We start from the raw sequence: 16,509 nt of genomic DNA, 5'->3' as shown, positions 1-16,509 counted from the left end.
TTAGCCTTTGCTGATGTTGTGTGGCCACCTGGACAATCTGTTTCTCTCAGGACCCTGCCATTGCAGTTTATGTAAAATACCTGAGGCTTTCAGTGGCCCATTTATAGGCACTGAAGTCTGGAGGAATATAACAGTTGCCATCTACAGCCTGCTGGCATTATGGAAGAAGCTTTCTCAAGATCAAACACCTTGGCTAGTCTGTGGCTCAGTTACATAGAAAGCAGACAAAAAAACACGCTTTTGTTTGAGCAGCCAACTAACTCTGGATCCTACCTCCTCCCACCTATAGGATCGGCCTTCCTGCTTCATACACTTCAGGAGTTCTAGCTCCCAATGGCTTTGCAGCTTGAACACAATAACAGTAATTATCTTCTTATTAGGTGATGAAGTCACATAATTTAATTACACATGCACAAATACCTGCATATTTTGCATCTGTCTATTATTAATAGTTTGAGATCTATTGAAGGTGTGATATTATTTGAATATGGGTCTATTGGTGGTCATGATACTCTGTAAATTCAGGGCTAGAGCCTCAGTCCTAATAATGCCAGGAGCAGAATATGACTTTAAATTTGCCTTAAATGAACAGTTAAAGATGTGCCATGCACATTCAACCCCTTTTAGTCCCTTCAGAGTGCATCCCTTTGGTGACAGATGTTGAGATTCTCTGGGTAGAACTAAGTGGTCCTACCACTGCTGGACAGGATCTCAGGACTTGGTTTATCTGGTTGGTATTATCTTGTAAGACTGGAAGGATTTAAATCAAAAGAAGCTGTTTAGGGGAACCAAAAATAAATTAAATAATGACAAAGATGATCTCAGGTATATATAATATATATGACCCTATGGTATGGTATGTGTATATCTATATATGAGCTGGTATATACACACATACTAATTGTCAGACTCAACTCTGCTTGGCATCTGGAAACCCTGTTTTTGGGGGCACCTGTGATTAGAGTAATTCAAAAACAGTTTCTTCCAAACAAATTCATTCCAGAGTACACAGCGCACAGGCTGAGCCTTACCCCTACTATCATTTTTCCTGAAAGCTTCTGAGTTCCCTCCAGTTACCTTGTTATCTCTGGATTGGAAGAGACAGCCTGCTTTCTGCAGTTTCTGTGCCCCTCTTTCTCTTTATCTCTTTGAATTCCTGTCAAGGCTCAGAGATGCTCCCTGATTTTACCACAATAACTCATTCACCCATTTTTCTTTTTCTAGGCCCAGGTGTCATTTTGACAATCCCCTTTGATCCTGGCCTTGGGCATATGAAAAGCAAACCTCCAGAAACTAGTTGGAAGCTGGGGCATTTCTCAATTAACAGTTTTCCTATTGTTTCCACAAGGGCACCTGACACTCTCTTGACTGTACCTCAAAAATATGAATTTTACTTCACATTGAATAATTGCTTCACAGCACATTAGGTATGGGAAAGAACATATAGTACACAATAGACAGGCTACCACTCCTGGCCTCGGGTTACATACACAAAGGCCTCTGGTTACATCACCAGAATAGTAGCATGCCATCAGTCCAAAAGTGGATTAGAGACGGTTTGGAACTGGGGGCCCTTATGATTTCCAGAACCTAGAAATCTCAGAGCAGAGCCTCAGCTGGCTTTATATTTGTTATTTAAACTGAGTGCCTGCTTCTCCTCAGGTCTAACCTCCATTTTCATCTAAGTGTCTAGCCCAGTAATTCATAGAATCATAGAAAATTAGGGCTGTAAGGGACCTCAGTAGGTCATCTAGTCCAACCCCCTGCCTAAAGCAGACCATCCTCAACTAGATCATCCTAGCCAAGGCTTTGTCTACCCAGGTCCTAAAAATCTCCAAAGTTGGAGGTTCTATAACTTGTCTGAGTAGTCTGTTACAGAGCTTTACTACCATCTTCATGAGAGAGATTCTCTTAATATATAACCTAAAATTCCATTGCTGCAACTGAAAATCATAGCTTCTTCTTCTGTCATCTGCTACCACTGAGAACAGTACAGCTCCATCCTCTCCAGAACGACCCTTCAGGTAGTTGAAGATTGCTATTAATTACCCGAAGGATGGTTACAAAGAGCAGGATTTGAAATAAAGGGGGGTTGGAGGGCCTGAGCCCCCCCATAAGAGACAAGAGTTTCTAGCTGCCACTACCACAGACCCCCCGCCAAGAGTCATAGTGTAATTTGAACCCTGACAAAGGAGCTAAACTGTTCTCTGTGGTTGCAGATGGCAGAACAAGGAGCTATGGTGCCACAGCACCCTAGGATGCGTTGAGAGTCTTTCAATAGTGCCGTGGGGTGACAGTGTTAGCACTGTTAGATGTACAAACATGATTCACAAGATACACCCAGAGGTTTCAAACAGGAATTCATAGTTTTAAAAACCTTCAGGCTTGTTGTGGTCTTTTTGATTTCTTTTCAACAGAAGACTTGCTCTATTATTTTTCTGTGGTCAAAAAACGAGTGAAAGCTAAGAGCTGGCATTTTCTCAGGGGTGCCTCAAGTCTAAAAGGGTTGAGAACCACTGGTCTGGTCTTTCCGGTTACAATAACATTCTTGAAAATGCAAGCTGATCACCACAACTACAGGGCTATCACAATCAGCGGTTACAGCTCTCCTCACTGCTTTATTTTGGGCTGGTCTCTAGAATCTATGAAGGAACAGGGCCACTGATTTCTGAAAGAACCTCAGACCAAATATAGCTGCACAGATCAATGCTGTCTAGCCTGACCAAGATAGCGCTGATGTCACTGTTAGGTGTTCTCACCGACTACCTGCTGCTAAACCAGTTGCCTGTACTGAGCAGCAAATGTATATTTGTAAGCTAGAAGAGGTAACTCAGGGTGCAGACACACCTAACAATTGAACTGTTCCAAGATGTCAGTTGGGAACCGGTTCCCAGTTGCTGCAGCAGAGGGTGTGGACAGACATAACAACTGAACCATTCTTAAATGTCACTGATTGGGAAGCAGTTCACAATTGTATGAAGTGCTCTGGCTCTGATACCAGGGGTGGGAGTATGAAAGCCTTCCAGCAAGCAATTAGGGGAGGGAGTGCTTGCACCCATGCTTTGGGGGTTCCAGCAGGGAGAAGACTTGTGACTGGGGATGTTTTCACTTTTTTGCTTTCCCTTCTCTCCTAAATATGAGTTTAATAAAACTCGGTAGCTTGGAACTAACCGAAGCCTGCAATGTTGGCCTGACTTGGGGTGCCTAGGAGTAAGGGAGTGCCTAGATCCATGCTTTTTGATGCCCAGGGGCTGGGGAGGGGGAGAGGCATAATGAGGGACTGCAGTCAAGTAGGGAGTGAGGACCCAGCTGGTTGTTAGAAAGATAGCTTTTAGTGAACAAGCAGTGCAAAGGAGCTGATTGATAAACAGTGCCAACAAAAGGGGAGAAAAAGTGGGGTGCAGTTGAGCCAGGAGGGTTTGGGGTGGGGGAGGAGTGATGCAGTGTGGGATACCTGGAAGATCAACCAGACCCATGTCACGGAATGTTTGCTGCTCACATATAACACTGTAAACCAGTTCAAAGTAGTATGTGATTTTCCAGGTACGTTTTTGAACCATTCTAGGTGGCTCAAAACCAGTTAAACAGGCTTGTATGTGTGTCTGCTACAGGTCTGAATAACATTTAAACTGGTCTAAATGTTATATGTATCATGAACAGCAACATGGTCTGTGCATAGGATTAACAACAAAGTGCTCCTGCATTCTAATTCTGGGGCAGACTCCTCTGATGCTTCAGTCAAGTCATTTAACCTTTCTGCCTTAATTGTCACATCTGTAAAATGGAGTGATAACATTTACACTTGGATGCTTATCTTGCTGGGATCATTTGATACCAGCCGACTTCCTGCCCCTTGGGCAGAGGGGCTGAACCTGATGATCTCGTGAAGTCCCTTCCAGCCCTAATGTCTACAAAATCTATGAAACGAGAGAAAGCATTAGCAATAATTAATTTAGTACTATCCCTGCATTCATTCCAGGCTACACACAAAACCCTCTGAAAGATGTGGGAGGCTCAAAGGCCCCTAATTTATAGGTGCTTGCAAAATTTTTCTATTATGTTAAGGGCCCAGGATAAGCAGATAAACAGGAGGCCAATGGTGATGTGAAAGTTTCCCTCTTCCTTCTTCACCTCAAATTAGTTTGCTAAATGAGAGTTTTCTAAATTTGAAATGGGACTATAAACTCCAATCAGCCAATCCTGTCCCAAAATGCTTGGCTGACCCATATGTTACCCTGGCAGTGAGTCAGGAGTTATGATCTACTTTGGACTGAGTGTGATTGCTCCAGGAGTGTTTCCTGGCAGAAATGGCTTGCTGTTATTTTTCCCTTCACATAATAACAACATTTGCTAAGTGTATAAGTGCATTTCAGCATGTGCATCACAGGGTCACGTAGAAGTTCCTTTTGTATGAGGCACCTTTAAGTACAGTAAGGAGATCCGTATGATTTACATTCAGCAAGTAACAGAAAGGAATAAAAATTGCCATATAGGTCCCTGAATTCTGGGCAAGGCTTGTCTAGAGACCAGCAATATATAATGAAATCAGCATACTATGGCTGACCACTTATTTTCTGAAGACTCCAATCTATTGTTATGAAAAAGTGGTATAATAACATTGCCTTTGTTCCTGCCGTCAGCTGCCCAGACTGGGCACAGCTTCTCCTGCCATCCCTCTCCATTCCAGATTGTTTCAGAAGCTGGCACATGCTCAGTGAATTTCTCTGAACAGCTGAGAGGATCTACGGAGATAAGCATGTAACACTAGGCACATCTACACATCCTATTAATGTGCTAGGTTTACTGTGCAGTATTTTACTAAGCAGCAGGCCTTCCCAGGAGCATGATTACAGTGCAGTACAGGGCTGCTCCTGTCCTGCTCTGCCCTCCTGCAGCAGCAAGAGTGGAACCTCCAGGCTCCTCTGGGGTGCTAGCTCAGGGGCTGGCAGGGGACACGGGACCAGTCCCGATGTGCAGGGGGCCAGGAGAGCTCTGCCGGCTGCAGCAGCAGCTGTCTCCTGGCCCTGTGCACATCATGAGGGGTCCTGATATGTATGGGCCAGAAGACAGCTGCTATTGCAGCCGGCAGAGCTCCCACCCTGTGCATATCCAGACACACCACTGCCAGCCAGCCCAGTGCCAAGGTGGGCTTCTCCTCCAAGCAACTAGCTGGCGCGGAGCTATCCCACTTGTGGGGCAGCTGCCAGCGAGCCATCAATTAGGTGGGAAATCCTGGCCCAGCTGGGGCTGGCCGGGAGCTATCCCACCAGTTGGTCAGCTGCCAGCAAGCCCCCAATCCACACCCAGCCAAGAGCTAGCCAAGCCAGGGGCTTGAGCTGCCCACTGGTGAGACAGCTCCCATTCAGCCCCCAGCTGAGTGGGGAAGCAGAGTGCTCCACAGTCCCAGCACTGCTCAGCTTCCAGCTCCTGTGGGGAGCCAGGAGCCGTGCAACAGCAGGACAGGAGGGTGCAGAGAGCGACACCATCCTGGCGCTGATTAGCTCCCAGTTCCTAGGGGGAGCCAAGAACTGAGCAGCCCAGGACTGGGCCCCTGCTTGCGTTGCTGATGGGGAGCAAATTTGCCCCCAGTCAGCATCTACACGAGAGCTACTGCATAGTAACTACTATGCAGTTAATCTAGTACTTGTATTTATAGGTAATAGCTAACTGCACAGTAGACTAATTTACTGTGCAGCAGCTGCTGCGCACAGTTATGTGGTAACACCTTATTGTACAGTAGATTAATCTACTGTGAAATAAAGTGACTTGTGTAGACGTACCATATTTTCTTAAGATAAAAAATAATAGTAGTTAGAGGAGGGGACTTCATAGGACAGACCAAGGTAGCTAGTCATTTTCACAAAAGAGTAGTCTCAGGACCTTAAATGAAAAAATAATTAGTAATGCATTTCTGAAGTGTACCGTCCCCATCCCTTGCATTCATTCTTTCCTACCTCAGGACTTATGTAGATTCAAAATGTTGGCTGGAAAGCAAGAGACTTGTTGTCTTCATATATAGGATACTCTTGCCTAAGGAGGCAGACTTGGCAGGTATAGGTATGAAACACCATTTTTATATTGCCTCCAAGCAATTGTTCTGGATAAGAAGAGAAATAGACCATATGGTCCTCTAAATTGATACTTCTTTAAATAAACGATCCTGGAATAAAAGGTTGCTAAAAGGAGGAAAGTCAGCATTGGGATTATTTTGCATTTAAGAAGGAATGCCTACAGTTACCACTAACCAGTTGTTCTTAATAAGGATAGTGCAACATTCCCTTCCTGTTCAGGACCATTTTACCTGCATATGGGTAATCCCCTCAAAAGAGATAACACACCTCATCTAATCTTTGATTATGCATGCCTACTGGTTTAGCTATGGGGAGAGGAAGGGGAATTAAATATAAAATCCCATCCCCATCTCAGCCATTATGCCGAGCTGCACAAAGTGGCCTTAATGCAGCTCAGGGTCGTCTGGCCCAATAAGCAGTAGACAGGGTGAGGGAATATCATAGCAGTGATTAACAAATAGGCAAATAACTCTTGCTTTAACTATTGTTGGGACAAATGAAACAAAAATGGTTGTGAATTCTAATATGGAAAGACCAGGGCATGCTGGAACAACTCCACTCCAGCCTATCAGGGCCGTCTCCAGTATTTCATTTACAGCTTGTATGCTGAAAGACCAACTTTCACACCCAAGAGCTCAAACTTGCCATATGGTGCAAGGCCTGCCATGTGGCATGAGTCAGCTGACTGAACTTCCCCTTTAGCACGATGCTGGAGCATTGATTTGCTATTGTTGCTATATATTTACATTACATTATTATCCACAGACCACATTATGCTAGATTCTATGCAACCCCATATGCAAACATGGTTTCTGAGCTGACTCAGACACCCCCCTGTTTGACAGGGAATATTCCTATAATGTTCCCCAGCCCCATTCCCTGCAGCATAGTAGGTTTTTCTTGGTGATCTACTCCATCAAATAATGACCAAACACATATCCAACAGAACTATCACCCTGGGAGGCAACTTAAAGGGTAGTACACTTTCATTTTCTTCTAACAACATGAAAGCCAAAACACTTTCAACCAAACCAAAACATTTCTTCTGTATCAGGAGACTTCATTAGATGACTGAATTTTCCTGGCAACAAGAGGATTAGTCTGTCCCTCTCTCTCTCTTTATTCCTTTCACGTTATATGGTCTATATAGTTACACACAGATTTTTTATTCTGTGCAGGTTTGCAAAAATTACTTTTCCATTGGGTTTCCTGCAGAATGGTTGTACTTCCCCTTGTTTCTCTGGTTTCAGCTGCTCAATTGTCTCTTTATGAAGCATCTGGTAACTTTAATGTAGTTACGGTTTTCAGATTTGCCATCTAGCCTTTGGACACTCTTCATTATAGGCTCCAAAGTCTTGTAATCTGTCTTTAACTACTCTTGTTTGTATCATCTGCCATCTATTTGTCAGAGTAGTTTTTCCCACAAGCATTCAGTTTTGTATCAATATGAAGTATTTGCTGTGGACTTCAAAGGCTTTGGATTCCATATAGTCACTTGAGCTTTTCACACAGAGTACTTACAGTCTATTGAACTTTGGAAGCACTTTTGCAGATCTTCTTGTATTTATTTGATCCGTAATTTCTGGATGACTCTTTAGCATTAGCAATTGTTTTAACAAGGTAGGTTAGGTATAAATCACTTCTTCATTATAATTTGAGCTGGTGAGGCACAGACAGTATGTTCTCTAGATGCGTCTAGATTCCACATGCTGTAATATAAATTACTTCCTGTTTTCTCTAGCCCTTTAACAAGCTATACAGCTTCCCCTTCCAAAAAAAAATTTCAGTATAAATATTAATATTAACAATGTATTGTTAATATTCACCAAGGCATAAATAACGATATTCCTACTATATCTGAACAAATTTGATCCCAAATTTGATCTATGGGAAATTTGTATTTCCCATTTATCCATGTGGCTTGCTTTCTTTCCTGACTCTTAGCTTTAGTATTGTGGTAGCTGTTCATTCACTGGCAAGCTGGTAAGGTACTCGTGCCTTTTCATCTTTATTAGTGAATATCACAAGTTATGCAAATTCCAGATTTTGGACTGTATCTATTTCCCACTGAGGTCAAGATTAATCTCCCATTGAGTATAATGTCAGCAAAACAAGGCCCTTATACAGTTTTTTGGTTTCAGTTTTTGTTCTGGGTTTAAAATACTTCCGCAGACTGTACCTGATGCAGTATGATGTGTTTTCAGAAGAGGGGATGGTATAATCATCAGTAGAAGATTTCATTTCATGTTGTGCCATTTTGGCTGCTCTGATTGTTACAAATTTGCACAGATGTACAAGCAGGAAGATTTGTCCAGGGCATCTCTTTATTTTCATGGAGGTAAATTACATTGCTAAATGCTGACACTTTAAGGGACCAATGGTCACTAGCGCAGGCTAGCTGAGAAACCAAAATAAGCTTAAGGAAATACTAAAGTATGGTAGGTGGCAGCTACCTGAAAATATTGACTTCCTAATGGTGATTTTCCTTTCCAAAACCCAGGAGGAAGGTCTTCCTTGAGAAGTCTTGGCAAAGTTCTCTTGTTTGGAAGGATCTGGGAAAGGAACAATGTTGGCATCTGGAGCCACGGAACCAGGGTACCTGTGACATATACTTCCAGATAATACTGAGGTGTCCATAGTTCAAAGGACTGCAGAAGGGCCTGTTGAAAAGTGAAGCAGAATCTCTCTGGAACAAAAGAACCCAGTGTGGTAACTGGGAAGGCCGAGAAGCAGAAACTGAGGCAGTGGCACAGATCTGATGCTGAGCCTGTTACAGTAATCCTTGCCGTGTTGAAGATAACTTAAACTGACTCTATAGCTACATGAACAAACAAGTATGCGCTTACAAGTGTTCAGGACTTTTCAACAGCTTGCCCTTGCTAAATAGCAGTTTACAATGCAACATATTTCACTGCTTATGAATATAGGGTACTTTATTAGTTATAACCCCTTGTGGCTGGGCACTCAAGGTACCTACCACATTAAGAAGTCAGGCAGCCTATAAAGCCACTGGCAGGTGCAGGCCAGGGCTGATTGGGAGCTACCAGGTGGGGCTAAACCTGATAGAGGGAGTCACTTAACTCCAGAGGAGGGCTAGGCTTGGAGCAAGTATAAGTTCATCTTGAACCCTGTTGAGTAATATCTCAGCAGGATAGCTGCAGCTCCAGAAGGTAACACCTAAAGTAGGAACTAAGGAGCTGGAGGAAGTTCTTTACGGACCCAGGCGAGCCCAGAGTGAGGGGCTCAGAGCATAAGACCTATTGTGAGGCCTGGGGGGAGCCCAGATCAAGGGGCCCAGCATAGAAGACTGATTGTGGGGTCCAGGTGAAGCCCAGAGAGAGGGGCTGAGAGCCAAAGAGACCTGCTAAGGACCCTGAGAGAGTGGACCTGTGAGTTTGTGGGTTGGTAGGCTGGAGAACTGACCCCAATAGAATCTCACAGGCCTGCTAGCAGGGTCAGTGCCTAAAGAGGGGCTGAAGGCTAGAGGCAGCCACAGTAGGAGACTGCTGGAGCCAGAGAGGGGCCTAGAGCTCTCAACTGGCCCAAGGTGGGGCCAGGGCCTAGGAGAGGCCTCAGTCAGGAAGGACCGCCACCAGAGAGGAAGAGGGATCAGGGGCCTGCAGCTCAGAATCAAGAGAGTCCAGCCAGAGCTACCTGAAAAGTTGGAGGGCCCAGGACATAAGGTGGCAGAAGGAGCAGCCCAGAAAATCTCACTGGCTTGCTAGCAGGGCAAGGGCCCAGAGAGGGGCCAAAGGCTGAAGGCAGCCAAGGCAAGATTTCTGGAGCCAGAGAGGGGTCCAGAGTTCTCAACTGGCCTAAAGCAGAGCCAGGGCCTAGGAGAAGCCGAAGGTACAGGTGTGGCCGCAGCCAGAGAAGAAGGGGTTGGAGAAACTGAGGCCCAGAAGGAGGATACCTGGGACAGGGCCATCAAATGTAGAGGAGAGTCCAAAACAGCACTGAGACCAGGGTACCTGGAGGTGGGAGAGCTAGAAGTAGCTTGGAAGAAGAAGAGATCTGAGTCCAGAATGGGGCACATGAGAAGACCAGGGACTGAGAGAGAGAGAGAGCTGGGGCCAAGAGAGCCCAGAGGGATGACATCAATAAGGACTCTGTACCCGTTGGCAGAGAAATGCTAGGGGAGCACACCCCAAAATAAAAGCAAAGATGGGACCAGAGGGTCCAGAGGCCCAGGCAAGGGGCCTAGGGAGAGGGTGACACCAGAGGGGCCCTAAAGCCCAGGCAGGGGTTGAGGAAGTCCAGCAGTCCAGAGCAGGGCCAGGAAAGAGTGGGATCAGAAGGATCCAGCAGTCCAGTAAGGGGCCGGGAATAGATAAAAGTCATGTAAAGGGACTGATCAGCCTGGCAGCCCAGAGAAGGACTAATTGAGAGGCCAAGAGGTCTGAGGACCCAGGAAGGGGCCAAGTAAGGGACAAGAGATCTGGCAACCTGGTGGGGAGTCAAATGATGGACTGAGGGGTCTGGCAGCCCAGAGAGCGACTGAGTGAGGGACCAAGGGGACTGAAGACTTGAGTGGGTCTGTGCAAGACACTGAGTGGTCTGATGGCCCAGAAGAGGGCTGTGTGAGACTGAGGGTCTGACAGCCCAGAGGAGGGCTGCATGAGTGTAGGCGTGTGACAAAGAGAATCTCCACAATTATGCCATCAACGAGGCATGGGACATGGTGTAAGGAAGGTACAGAGCCCTGCAATTAGCCCATAAGGGCGAAGTTCTAATGACCTCAGCCACCAGAACCAGGTTTGGGAAGCCTTGAGGCAGCCTTCCTTTATAATCATAGAAGACATCAAGGCATGGCAAGTAAGTGAAGGGGAAACTTTGCCCTGCTCACTCTGGGAACAAAGGGAATTTTGGGGGGTCTATGGGGGGTACATTCCCTGGGGATGCCACCATGCTACACCCCCACATCCCCTCAAGACAACATTATTCATTGATCTGACTAATCAGTAGGAGACATAGGGGAGGTAGTATGGCTTAGGGAGTAGAATACAGTACTAGGATTTGGGTGGATATCTTCCTGGTTCAGGCACTGACCTGCTGGGTGACCCTCAGCAAATTTACGTATCCAAAGACCCTCGACTGTCTAATGGTCTCCATCTGTAAAAAGGAGACAGTGACTCTTATATCCTTTCCAAAGCACCTTGAGATCCAATTATAAAAATTGCTGCATAAAAGATAGTCATTATTATAATACTAACCTTAAAAGTAGAATAGCAGTATGATATCACAAGTCCATTTAGCTGAATTAGGCCTAAGAAACTCCTGATTAACCAGAAGTAGCAGATACTGCACCAGAAACTGGCCTCTCAGGAACTGGGGAACCCATCTAGAGAACTGAAGTTTGTTTTGATATTTATGCACCACACACTGTCTATCTGAATAATGCATAGAAGGAAATGCCTTTTACCTTACAACTGGCAAAAAGTCTTTTTCCATGTTAAAGGCTAGTAATATTGACTGCTTGCCTTCTTGAAGTTTCTGTCTTGTTCAATATATTACAAAGCAAGATCACATCTTTGTCACCTTGAGGCAGAATTTACCCCTCCTTCACTAAATGCTAAGCGCTGTGAACATACACAGTCAGTGATTTTGCTGTGCTTGTAGCAGCTGCGCAGGGAGGTCTGTACCACCTGTATACTACAGATGTTATCAACAGGGATCCTGGTTTTCTGTTTCCCATAGAAAAACAGAGAAAACCACGGACTTCCCTTTTTTATCAGAGGAAACCACAGATTTCCCCTTTTTTGTCAGAGAAAACATGGGTTTCTCCTTTTAGCAGAGAAACCCATGGATTCCCTGCTTTTGCAAACAACTCTGCAGGCTAGTTGAGCTCCAGCCTGCAAGAGCTGTTTGCAAACAGAGCGGGAAACCTCCAGCCCTGCCCGAAGGGGGAGGGGGAAGGGCGGAGCCTGAGGCTCTCAGTCAGCCACAGCTCCACTCAGCTCAGCTTCACTCTTCACTCCTGGAGCCTGATGTAAGTGGGGCTTGCAGGGGGCTGAGGGCCCCTGTGGCAGGGCTGGGGTTACGGGTCATGGCTGCGGGACACCGGCAGGGCTGGGGGGGGGCCAGGAGCCGGCCCCGCCCCCACCTGAGCAGGCACAGCAGTCAGGGAGCAGCTCCATGCTGCTTCTGCTGCAGCTGCCTGCTGTTGGGGGCAGGGAGCTGCAGACTTGGGTCCCTGGCCCCATAGCCCTGGCAGCTGGGGGCCCCCTACAGCAGGGCTGGGGGGCAGGAGCTGTGGGTGGGGGCAAGAGGCATGAGTAGGGTGGGGGGCTGTTGTGGGGACAACGAGGGCCACCAGTAGGGTTGGGATGGCTTTGGGGGCAAGTGAGGGGCACCAGCAGGGCTGGGGGGTCATTGGGGGGTACCAGCAGGGGCTGCAGGGTACTTTTAATTTTAATAATGGATTTTGGGGTTTTTATCAGAGAATTTGCAATTTTTTGTCAGAGAATTTGTGATTTTTTTCAGACAAAACCAGGATCTCTGGTTATCACAGTGGTTCCCAACCTTTTTTTGCTGCGACCCTAAATTAGCCACCAACAGGACTTCCCAACCTGGCACCATGGGGGCTGTTGGGAGTCTGATGGCAGTGACAACCGTGAGGCAGGGGAGCCACCATTGCCCTCTTTGTGCACAGAGACCCTGTCCATCTGCTGTTCCTGGGCTCTGTGTGTGAGTGTGTATGTGTGCATGTGTGTGCAGGCCCTTTGCAACCCTATTGAGGAACCCCCATGACCCTGATTTGGGTTGTGCCCCAAGGTTGGGAACCAATGCATTATCACCTCAAAGACTTACTTTGCCCAGGCGTGTTAAATCTTTTGGAGCAGGGAATCTGCAGTTCCACAAATCTATCAGCCATTCCCCCACTACCCCAATGAAGTCATAGTGCAATTGATAAAAGGATAAAGAGCCTTTGACTGATAACAGTACTCATGAAACAAGTATATAGTACTAGAAAAAGGATTCCAGTTCCCCACAGCTCCATAGGCCATCCCAACTCACTGCCCGAGTACTTGGGCTATGTACAAATACCAGGGTTTGCCAAGAGTGAAACTGGAAAGGAAATTATTTTTCTTCTGTAAAAACGTGCTAAATTGAAATTTGCCTCTATCAGTAGAACATGCACTACCAGTGCAAATAATTAAACTTGGATGTGTCTGACCTCACTGTATTTCAGCTAATTGAATGTGACACGAAAAGAGAATGATAAACTTACATAGAAGTTACAGACTACTCTTAGTGTTACAACTTTGTTAAAGCTGAAGTACATCATCTTCAAAAGCAAGATTTTATTATTGGTATGGAAACAAAGTGCATTCTTCAATAAATGAGTTCTACACATATCATGATTCAATTAAGTCATGAAGAGAGATCAGGTTGGTGCAGCTCCAGCAATTGTGGTTGACCAAAGCTAAGGTGTGGTTTTGATTTTCCTTTTTTGACAATAGGAATTGATTTTCTTTTATGATGCCAATAGAATGCCATTTTCCAACAGTTTTCTGTGGCAGACTATCTGTATTTCTGTTTACTTACCAGTCTCAATGAAGCAGAAAAACTCTTCCCATCTGTGTTAGTTTTTTTCAAGCTTTACTTTAGCATTTCTTTTCAGGAAATGTGTACCTAAGTGATTCCATCAGCAAGTAGTTTCATCCAAGATCTATTCCACTATCATAAATATGAGTTTGAGTGTTTAATTCAGAGTCCATGGATAGTGACAAAGCGTACTCATTTGCTTGGAGTAACAGTATAAAAGGGCTTTGGAGGCAACTGAGAAAAACAACAGCAAATAGGTAGAGCCCTTTTCTCCCCAGCACCATCTGGGGTGATAAGGAACAATGGTAATAAGCTGATGGAGAATAGGTTTAGGTTAGAGATCAGAAGGCAATATTTTACAGTTAGGGTGGCCAAAATCTGGAACCAACTTCCCAGGGAAGTGGTCCTCGCCCCTACCTTGGGTAAATTCAAGAGGAACTTGAAAGATCACCTGTCTGGGGTCTTGAGAACCCAGCATTTCCCCTGTGGCAGGGGGTCAGGCTAGATGATCTGTTCAGGTCCCTCCTGACCCTAGCTACTATGATACTATGAACTTTGTTTAATAAGAGAGTAATTCAATTACACAAACAGGAAAGAGCTACTTCTAGTTTAGAAACTCCACCCACCAAAGCTTTGAACACGATATAAAATTGCAGGCATTAGGTCATCAAAATACAATCTGTTTGCCTAGGAAGCTTACACCTGGGTGAATGAAACTGTTAACCAGCAGCTTCTTGGAGTTGATGACCTCTTTGCTAGCTGTCACAAACACCACAGGTCTCACTGATATCACTGGATATACAGTTCAGTTCACACGCCAATGACATAATACAATCTTCAAATCTGATTTTAAATTAATCCAAGGGTATTTCAGTCATATTGTCTATTCTAACTCTTCTGCACTGACTATATGGAAAGTGGTGTAACCCAAGTAAGAGACTGTACAAGAAAGGGCAAGAGATTTACAAGAGATTTATTGTAAAATAGCGGGTGCTCAGAGATTAACTTGACCACTTGCTAAGAATTGTTCAGAATATTTTTGGATGCTTGCTGATTCTTTTCAATTCTTTTCAATTGTGGAATAAATCCTGTTCCCTTGGTGTAACAAGGACTAGGATCTCACACATATATCTATGGTTTTGATTTAGCAGCAGCACAATATTCAAAGAGCCAAATAAATAGATTTTCCTAAGAAATTCACAGTTTTTCTGTTGCAGCGAAAGATGTCCAGAAAAGAATGAGAAGCAGCATAGCGCTTGAGTAATCTTAAGTAATGGATGAATAACATGAAAAATAAGCAAAGTGTTCACTTGCGGGAAGCACAGTGAAGATTTATTACTTCTAAAACTTTTGGACTTAGCACTTTCTTTGCAAAACAAGAAGTGTTCAAAGTTCCAAAAGGTTCGGCCTGCATAATAAGCGTTCTGTGGCAGATACCTTTGATCAGACCAGACAGATTGTACCACTGAGTGTCTGAATGAAAGACAATAACAAAGTTCATGAGTTCAGATCTTAATTCCATAATCCTTCTACTTGAGGACCCATTCAATGGATGGAAAAATGAAAGGCTCTTTCCCTTCTATAGTACCCCCTTAGTACATGTTAACCTGAAAACTAACACCGATTATTCCATTTATTTAAAAATATACCAACGTTTCACACTAATTTTGCAAAGACTTCATAACTTTTCTTCTAGTGCATGGATGGCCCACTGAAAGTATCAAAATATATCCACTTCTACTCTCTGTTAACTCTGAGTAACTTCCCCCATAAAAACAATGTTCTGTTAAACATGTCTTCTCTGCCTTATACTTATATATATCTTAAATCCTGCTGTTTGGCATGGCAGCTTTCATCACAGCAAGTGGCATATGTGAGTTGGTGAAAAAAATACAACAGTATACTGTCTGTTTCTCAGAATCCAGTCTGCTGAAAAATAGAACATGATAGGTTCATAAATCGTTTCTTATGTATTGAACTGATCCATCCTTAGACTGCCATTTGGGGTTGTTTCAAACTGTCTTAGAAAATTCTGTTTTGTGTGCTTCCTTTGGAACCTTGTGCACACTCCATCTCCTGACAAGTTTCCTTCCAGCTGAGAAAGCAACAAATTCTTCACCCTGTTGTCCATCCACTTCATTCTGAATACAGAAGGAAGAAAGAGGCTGATGAAGGAGAATATGGTCCTGATGGGAATGATCCTGCTTTGAGCAGGGGGTTTGACTAGATGACCTCCTGGGGTTCTTTCCAACCCTAATTTTCCATGATTCTTTGATTTTATGAATGTGAGGCCTTTCCCCTCCAATATACACACCAGCAGCTAGGTTTGTTGCTCCTGCAGTTCTTCCAACCTCTAGCACCCTGAGAAGTTCTGCTTTTCAGTTCAACACACAGGGTCAAATGCTGAGATAAGTTGGACAGAACAGAATCTGATGTAACTTACACCGTCTTGTGGCCTCTCTGAGTAACTTACACACTTTTTAGGCATTTTCAGCAGGAGAAAATACTAGTTGGGGGGACTGGGCAGTGCAGGGTGCACCCATCTGACCCCCACCTCTCCCTTCCACAGGGCTGTTTCAGGGACTGCTGCGTGCTGGTGGTGTGTGCGTGGTCATGGTAGAGCATGCAGCAGGGGTACTGAGTGGCAGCAGGGTGTGGCAGTGTTGCTGTCACCGGCCACCACAAAATTAATTTGGAAATCCCCGTTTAGTAAATTAGTAAGCCCCATTAGCCCCAGACTTCCGCCACCTATGGTTTTAGGTTTACAGTCTCATATTGTAATATACACATCAACTTTGAGTTCCTCTGCCTGGAATCATAGAATCATAGAAAATTAGCATTGGAAAGGACTTCAGGACATTATCTAGTCCAACCTGTTCAAAGCAGGACC

The 16,509-nt window shown here is 44.7% G+C and overlaps 1 long non-coding RNA gene across 1 annotated transcript in view; it reads left to right on the top strand.

Moving 5' to 3' along the window:
- LOC102574805 (uncharacterized) overlaps positions 1 to 16,509 on the top strand; it is a 34,385-nt gene that overhangs the window by 1,211 nt on the left and 16,665 nt on the right. The window lies entirely within an intron of this gene.

The sequence above is a fragment of the Alligator mississippiensis genome, chromosome 5, assembly GCF_030867095.1.
Source record: "Alligator mississippiensis isolate rAllMis1 chromosome 5, rAllMis1, whole genome shotgun sequence".
In the NCBI taxonomy this organism is placed as follows: Eukaryota; Metazoa; Chordata; order Crocodylia; family Alligatoridae; genus Alligator; species Alligator mississippiensis.
This window is presented reverse-complemented; position numbering and strand designations above follow the sequence as displayed.